The sequence below is a fragment of the Dinoponera quadriceps genome, unplaced genomic scaffold (genome assembly GCF_001313825.1).
Source record: "Dinoponera quadriceps isolate SergipeBrazil2010 unplaced genomic scaffold, ASM131382v1 scaffold1728, whole genome shotgun sequence".
Classification (NCBI taxonomy): domain Eukaryota; kingdom Metazoa; phylum Arthropoda; class Insecta; order Hymenoptera; family Formicidae; genus Dinoponera; species Dinoponera quadriceps.
This window is the reverse complement of record NW_014555792.1, coordinates 22771-31771: the sequence shown is the minus strand read 5'-3', so window position 1 is coordinate 31771 and position 9001 is coordinate 22771. Positions and strand designations below refer to the sequence as shown.

General features: G+C 41.6%; 1 long non-coding RNA gene across 2 annotated transcripts in view; it reads left to right on the top strand.

Moving 5' to 3' along the window:
- Positions 1-258: 258 nt before the first annotated feature.
- LOC106745401 overlaps positions 259-9001 on the top strand; it is a 15102-nt gene continuing 6359 nt past the window's right edge. Inside the window, exons 1-2 of one of the 2 annotated variants that reach the window (XR_001374522.1) lie at positions 259-595; positions 5701-5805. This is a non-coding gene — a long non-coding RNA (uncharacterized LOC106745401). Of the gene's footprint in view, positions 596-679; positions 767-5700; positions 5806-9001 lie in introns of those variants that run through there. The other variant, XR_001374521.1, reaches the window with a different exon arrangement.

Below are 9001 nucleotides of genomic sequence, written 5' to 3'. Positions count from 1 at the left end.
GCCGCCACCCGCGCTTCGTCGACCTCGCTGCTACCTTTGCTCTCACTCGTCTGCGCGCTTGCGTGCGTGTAGTGGCCCTCAACATGTTCGCGCGGCGGCTGAGCGTATAGTCGTGGTTATGCGGCGGGGCGCGTTGCACCCCGCGAGTCGGAGATCGTCAGTTCCTTAACGCAAGGGTAGCTCGTAACCCGCGCGAAGCGCCGTACGTTCTCTTTTTCCGCGTCATCGTCGTCGGATGGACGGACGTTGCTGTGCGTTCGTGCGTGCCTTGTGCGTGCGTGCGTGCGTGCGTGCTTGTATAAGCGAGTAAACGGGCTCGCAGTTTTCGTGTTGTCACCATCATCACGTTTCCCGTCCATCGTCGCTACGGTCATCGTCGTAGAGGTACTCTCTCGTTCGTCGCTCTCCACGAGAAACAGCTCCGTTTGACATTTGTACTTGAGATGAGAAAAAGAACAACAAAGATAACGCACCGTCCGAGTACCAAATAGCAGGGGTATAACGGCGCTCTTCAGCAACATACAACGGAGCCGGCGTACATAGGCGCGAAGAGCGTGTCTAAGGGAGAGAGGAAGCGAAACGTCGTGCGGACGAGGTAGGCGGACAGCAAAAGACCCGGCTGCGAAGGGCGGGTGACAGAGAAAGAACGAGAGTACGATATATATATATATATATATGGAGAGAGAGAGAGAGAGAGAGAGAGAGAGTGAGAGAGTGCAAAAAGGAGAAACCGAGTACGAAGGGAAGTAGCAGCGCGAACAAGAGGGTAAGCGAGTAAGAGGACGAGAGAGAAAGAGAGAGAGAGAGAGAGAGAGAGAGAGAGAGGCGAGCGCGCGTATTGATTCCCGTGTGGCGTTGTACGGTGAGGTGAGAAAGCTGGAACCAAAAGATTCCTTCTGTCTTCTTTCGACGTGGGAAAAGGAGCGAGGGGAAAAAGAGCTGTATTTGGAGAACGGAAGAGTAAGGAAGAGAAAAAAGGAGAGAAAGAGAGAGAGAGAGAGATCCGTGTGTCTTTGCTCTCTCGTGCGGTCCGCTCGCTCATGCTTCCTATCTTGACAGATACGTGTATCCAGGTTACTCGCACGCGACGATCTGACACATCACAGACCGTCCTTCGCGTCTTTTTATTCTTCCGCTTCTCCATTGTTGGTGACAGGAGGCGTGTTCTTCCTGAAAGCGACGAGGTAGCGAAGGCGCTTAGCTTTTTCCTCCCCCCTCCCTTCCCTCTCTTTCTCTTTCTCTCTTTCTCTCTCTCTCTCTCTCATCTTTTGAAAGCTCGAGGGTAAATTTCGAGTGCGAGATCGAGTGGAACGGCAGCAAGGAAGACGCGCCAAACGCATAGAGAACGGCAAGAGAAAGAGAAGGCACTCTCGAAAAAAGGGTATATTGATCGGTTGGTCCGGAACCATCAGTTGGTACGCCATCATACGATTTTCGTAGTGCTTCTACGCTCTTTCATTCTCACATTTTCTATCCTCCCCTTTCTCTCTTTCTCTTCTTGACCGATATATCGCATCGGCCGTACGCATCGTCGTGTTTCCCGCGGTGATTGTCTTTTTGCAATCCCCACGTATACATTAGCCTCCTTATAGACGGCTCATATGCAGGCCGGTGCGCAGGTATCGCTCGGCAAGCTCTCGTCGCGCGGACGACGTGCCTTCTCTTCTTCGCGGGACAGCGCGATTCTTCAGTGAGTGCCTATCGAAGCCCTCGTCGCGCTCGATTCTTGTCCTGCATGCATTACCCTGCCGGTATCGGTGCTCCGGTGTCAGTGTCTCCGTCGATGTTCTCGTAGAGATTCTCTCCGGGTGGATCTTCTAACGAGACCTCGAGTGTGCTATGTTATTTCAAGAGGATCCTCTTTTTCGCCGGTGAGTGTCTCTTTATTTAACGGTGAGGTTTTTGTCAGTGGATGATTGTCGTTGTCGTCCGTGAATGATGTTCTTGCTATCGCCCTGGCGCGTTAGGAGAATTCTCTTTGCACGATATCGATGTCTCATTTCTACGATAACGAGAATTGGAAGTGAGATTTCTCAAGAAGGACAAGTTAATTATCGGCTGGTTCATCGGGGGGAGAGAGAGGGAGGATGGGGGGAGGCGAGAGAGAGAGAGAGAGAGAGAGAGAGGAGTCCCCGTTATTTCAAATAGAATCTTGTTTCCGACAAGAAATAGAGTTCGTTGGCTATTCGTGAGTGATGTATTTGTGATGTGTAAATTATTTTCTCACATATATAGAGATGGAGTGTCTCGACGGCTGGTCGAGATTTTTGGCGATTTCAAAGAATTGTTCTCCCGACTCATTAGACAATCATTTACGGTCCCGTCGTCAAGAATCATCTTTTTAATCCTATTGTGAATAACATCACGCAAAAAAGACGCATTCGTCATTCTCATTTCGACGCGCATCACGCATTTCGCAATTTGTAATATTGCCAGCGCCATCTTTATTTCGACGCAATTTTGATTTATGTCTGCCGACATTCCGGAAGACAGACACGACCAATGATGATGATGATCTTAACATTTTACTGTTTTACATTCCATACGCTTTGCAAACGATCGTCGTCCTCCGTTTTGTGATGACTTTCGAAATTCGTTCGGAGCGCACACCGTCATTGTTACATTACGACATTCGCACGTGAGAATGTCTGCTGAGGGCATCGCAGGTGCGTACGGGGAAAATAAATATTCATCGCGTACATGACCCTACGCTCTGTCTTTTCTTCCATCTTTCCGCCTTTTTCCTACAGTCTTTTTCTCTCTCTCTCTCTCCTTTTTTTTCTCTTTCTCTTTCTGTTTCGCGCACCGGTGGGGTCACTCCTTTCAGTGTGGAGGTCGTGGATCGATATAGCGTGGGAGGATTGCCGCGGCGAAAGAAATCGAAGAGTGAAGTTCAAGAACCAGTTGAACGTCGGTTATATAAATGGTTATGTCGGCGGTGTGGTGACGTCGCTCTGATATGCGAGTGACGGGATACATGCGACTCTGCGGTTATCGTCCGATTCGTCCGACTCAACTGTCTGTTTCTACTTGTTTTCGTTCTCCAGACGTTCGTTACCTTCATATCTGCGTCACCGAGACTGTTGTAAGTCCGAATAATGAAATTTCGCGTTTGCACACTGTCGTGTTGTATTCGTTGGTCTTCTCAGGTAGATCCTCTGGGTGATCTACTTTCGTAACGGGACTCAATTTGAATTCTATTTGCAATTTTATGCTTCGTGTAAGACGGATGATATTTAAAGGATTGTGGAGAGCATGAGTCACCCTTTTGCATTTGGCGAATAGAATTTTTCTTGAAATTCTGCCACAAATTATGACGATTCGTCCAAAGCAAATTTTAGAGCCGAACTACTCTTCTTTGTAGTCGGATTTAATTCTGGAAGAAAGATATTATAGATAACACAGATATTAAAGATATTATAGACGCGTTAGACTTTCGTTCGGTTTCAACTCGAAGAATGTTTTCGAAGCAAAAGAAATATATAAATTCCACTGATTCTATACTCGTAATTTTCCTCCTATCAACAGCCGAACATAAAAGAATCTAATTAAATTCTATCAGCGGGTGGAATGCCGAGTTAGAGAAGCTAAAAATCAAATACTTCTGTTTCTTCGGCTGTGCTTCTTGTATATACCGGAAGTTTCCACCGAGCATGGAATGTTTCACTTTATTCGACGCTTCGTTGTGCTGTTTAGCCGCAACGCTAACAACAATTAAATGCATTTGCGAGTAAATAGCGCTCCTTCATTACTAGCGTGCATTTCTCACCGCGTTCATCCTTATTATTTTTCCATGTCGAAAAACGCGACTTTGTCAATGTGTCGCGTATACACAATTTTTGTGTTAAACATTGTGTAGCAAATAAATCGAGATATCCTATATTATTATTGCAAACAACCGAGCATTTAGACATTCATATACTTTCTATCGATATTTTTGTCGAATATAGGACATTAGCCAAATGTTTCCCAATTTTTACATGGCGTGAATGTAACGTTGCAAAGTAAAGAAACAACGCGTGCTCGTGCATGCAAAAAAAGAAAGAGACAGAGGGAATTTTGTTTTCGAAACGTGGAAAAACTGACGTAAAGAGAGGAAGAAAAAAAGGAGAACGATGAAAAATAAGAGCTAAAATGTCATTTAGTGGAAAAAGCGCCAGGCATTGTTATGTGTTAAGTGGTGTGTGTAAGGATATTAACACTTTACCGACCGGCCGTCGATTAATCGACGTTTTGTTCTCAGCGCTTATCGACCGGCCGTCGATTATTCCACAGCGCTTAACGACCGGTCGTCGATTAATCGACTTTTGTTTTTTCCGTTAGATTTGGTTAAGTTAGACTGACAAGTAGCAAGCAGCAAGCCGGTGTCTCGGATGATCTGCGGCTGAGTGGCCGGTGAAAAGGGCATAGGATGTTCGAACCGCTACCGGTCGGTAAAGTGTTAAGTAGCCCGTAGAGTGATACGATGTAGTTAATCTTGTGTGCGTACACAGAAAAAAAGTAAGTATCAATTCAAGACATATATTTTAATGGAAGCAATTGTTTTATATATAAGTAAGAATATATTATCTTCATACATAAGTTTCATATTCTTGAATTGCAATAATACCTTAATGTTATTGCAAGATTATGATAGTCCACAACAAATCATAATATGATTATTCAGAAAATAATAAACCTTGTTGTAACATTAAAAAAAATTATATCGAAAAGATAAATGTGTTATTTTGAATAATTCTATATTTGAATCAAATATATACTAATCATCTTCCAATAATATGAATGTTTTAATTTCAAAATACAAATCTTGTCTTATATTTAAGACCATCCTAGGTTAGGTTCATCTTCAAATACTTTGTAGCCAATGAAACCACTTGTATAATATGTGAAAATACTCTTAAGATGATCTGAAGAATAAAACTCGGCTTTTATAAAAGTCGGAGAAAATTCGGAAGCCGGAATTGTTAGAAGGATTCGAACTCGGGACCTTTTGTTTGCCGGGTATCTGTTTTTACCACTGAGCCATCCAGGCTTCTGCTTCGATATACTCATTTTCGTTCTCTTATTGCCTCAATTTAGAAATAAGATAAAGAAATTGTTATTATGAAAACTTTCGATAATTCCATTTAATATTATAAACTGCTTTCTCTCCAAGAATAAGGTATATTCAAATAATAATAATTTAATTTCAAGTTGAAGAAATTGTAATTCTTGGTTTGAAGATATCGTTTTTTTCTTTAATTTCAATTCAAGAAAATTATTTTTAAATAACGAGAATATTATATTTTCAGTAAGAATATGTGGAATTTCTTCGCGTAAGCAAGGTTTTACCTATTCAACATTATATAATCTTATTTTATCATGTACATGTTGAGAATACGGATTTTCTCAAAATAAAAATATTCTTTTTTTTCGTGTAGAAAAGATAAGATCACATTTGCACCTTCGATATACTATTAGCGGCATCGTTTAAAAGCTGATGTTTTATATAAAGAAAAATTGCCGTACGCACCTACATATAACCTACGTATAACCGCGTATAGCTCTCTCTCTCACCCTTTCTCTCTCCCCCTCTCCCTCCTCTTCTTCATCTCTCTCCCTCTTACTCTCTCTTTTTCTCCATAAAGGCGAACTTATTAGCCAGAATTATGTGATAACGATAATACCAAGGACTAAGAACTCGCTTTTGTAATCTTTCAGAATGACAGTACAGGGTGAGAGTTGCCAAACAGAATGAGAGAAATCGTCAAACATCGACCGAGTAAGGATCTGTCGGCCCTTCGCATAAGAGATGATTTTTAGAAGGTAACGTAACGATTCCGAGCGTGGCGTGGTAGACAGCGCACCAGCCTGCCACGCTATAGAAATACTAGGTTCGATCCTCGGCAAAACCAGAAAAATTTTAATTCGCTCGTAATTCCTCTTCAATATCCTTGGCAAACCACCAAGAGTAGTATTCATGCCATGGCAAAGTCTCTCTCCAAATTGTTGTTTGGAACTGGCATTTAAACTGCAGGTTCCGTATGTATGTGTACAATCTGTGCGTGCGCAACACATGCATACATACGAGGAGAGGTATAGGCCCAGGCCTCTCTATATGAGGCTGTAGCGCCAATGGAAGAAAAACGTATCAATCCCAAGGTCACCATCCTAGGATAACCATCTCTTGTATTCATGCATTCGTTTGGCGATGCATCTAACGTTTTGCCTGCCTATTAGAGAGAACCTGCATATCCGATGTAATCGCGGAAAGCGCGGTGAGAGATGAACAGCCGTATTTAACGTTAACTGTCGTGCGAGAAAAGGGAATCGTAATTCGAGTTCGAAAACAAATTTTGCAGGTCGTTGAAAGCGCAATAAGATATTACAAATCGAGATTATCCGCTGAATATCTGAATGAGATAAAATATAGCAGATTCCAAAAAAACAAAATACGAAATAACAAGTCTCTTCGTTTGCACATCATCCCGAAAATATACGATGTAAATAACAAGAGTCTTTCTCCCTCTCTCTCATTTCCCTCTTTTTCCTCCATTTTTTCACCTCTCCCGAGCACCTTATTTTGTGAAATCATATTTTTCCGCGGCAAATTATTCTGTTCGCTTCTTTCATTTGCGAGTCTCTTCTCTGTTAATTGAGAATCGTGTGTCTGGAGTTATTCACTTCCGCTTCGCTTTGGAAATAGGAATCTATTGCATAGGAATCTGTTGTAACATGTCGTGGGACCGCAATGACATTCCACGTAGTCGCGTTGAAGATTGACGATTGAGTATAACGGAGAATTGGTGCCAGTCGATGTTTCTCAAATGAAGTAGTAAATTGCATTTTAATGGCGTTATACATAATACATCTCGAGATCCGATCACAAGATCTTGCCTCGTGGAATAAACTGAATATCTCGTTGCCAACGCGTACACGAACCTGTGCGTATGTGCGTGTACCGTATACTTGTCTGTAATATATATGTATATGTGAAATGTATGTGATATATATATGTGAAATTATTGTTGTTTGATATTCATGAACATGAAACGTCACATAAGTCACGGCTCCAGACATATATTACGTTTTGATTTTTGTAAATATCATATTAATAATGATGCTTATTTCCATATTAATACATTTTCTCATCGCAATTTTCGTCCACTTTGGCGCTGTTGAACGAAATAATAGTATAATGAAATAAGTAAAAGTAACACCTTCACGTGAAGCAATTATCACACGCTGTTATTTTTATGTGATACAAAACGTTTTATGACATTTTTCTTTATTGCACCTTAATTTTGTCCTTTGCAGAATCGCGAGGAGGTGGCAACGCGAAGCAACTTATTTGACTTTAACCCTTTTAGTGCCGAACGATGATATATCGTCGTTCGCAACACTTGCGAAAAGTGCCAACGATGATATATGGTTGCGTATCCGAGTGCGTCTTACTATTCGCATTGCAAGCAGAGAAAGCTCTATCTCAAAATAAATTTATAAAACGTTATAAACGGTCTAATTTCATTGCAAAAGAATTTAAAAAGTTGTTTTTGGATTTAACTTTTTGTTATATTCTATGCTGGTTGGTGCCGAGGCTCTATACGCTGGAGCGATAAGGTAGAAACTCGACACGGGACAGTTTCGTTCTCAGGTCGGTTTCGGTCGGGTCGTTTTCGTTCTCAGATCCGATATTAGTTACTTTGTTAAAAATGATTGAAAATGTAATACTTATACTTCATACTACGTGATCTACATAAAACTGTGATCAAACGATTATTATTCTTATGTGCAAATATTGTTTGTAGAAGAGAAACTTGTTTCTATGTTTTTCATCACGTTTTATATTGATGTTATTCGTATGATTTTCAACAAATATTGAAATACAATTGGCATTACTTTATTCTTTCTTTATTTCGTAATATGCTGCTTTTTGAATTTTGTAAATATCATTTTTGGTTTTTATAAGCTTTTTCCCAAACTTTAGCAAATTCGTCAAATTGTTAGTATTTTTCGTATAGGTACAATATTTTTGCTTGGCACTAAAAGGGTTAACATCGAGTACTTCTCGAACGTTCTCCTTTTTTGAAATAATAAATTATTTCACGTTGCACAACTATTTCTTTTGTGTCGTCGTCGTCGTATTTCACCCCCGCCGTTGCTGCCATTCATTTGCAATCAGTACAGACTAGGAGAAGTCTTAAACTTAATCATAAACAATAACAGTAAGGTCCCATAAAACATGAACGATACGCTCTTAAAGATTTACATGATGACGTCGAGGGAGGGGCGGGAAGGGTTGAGGGGAGGATATAAAATCGGTACCCTCAGGAACGCATGACGGTTTATCTTCTTCTTGCATGTATATTACTACATGGGCTGAAAAGTCCCGGGATTTTTAATGAAAACAAGCGTTTTTTGGACAAAGTTATATTTATTCCTCAACATAGTTGCCTTCGAGTGCGATACACTTGGTATAGCGATTTTCCAACATTTCGATGCCCTTTCTGTAGTACGAAATGTCCAAGCCTTCGAAATATGCCTCGGTTTCCGCGATGACTTCCTCATTCGATGTGAATCTCTTTTCCTGGAGACACCGCTTGAGGTTTGGGAACAGATAATAGTCGCTGGGGGCCAAATCTGGAGAATACGGCGGGTGAGCAACCAATTCGAATCGTAATTGGTCCAATTTGGCCATCGCTTTCAAGGACGTGTGTGATGGTGCGTTATCGTGATGGTACAGAACTGTTTTCTTCGCCATATGAGGCCGTTTTTTCTTTATTCCGTCGTTCAGTTTGTCCAATAACGCTGCATAATACTCTCCCGTAACTGTTCTTCCCTTCTGCAGGTAATCGATGAAGATTATGCCATGCGCATCCCAAAAAACGGAGGCCAAAACCTTCCCGGCCGAGCGTCGTTCTTTTGGCCGCTTTGGTTGGCTTTCGTGGCTTTTCAGCCACTCTGCAGACTGCCTATTGGACTCAGGCGTATGGTAATGGATCCATGTTTCATCCATCGTCAC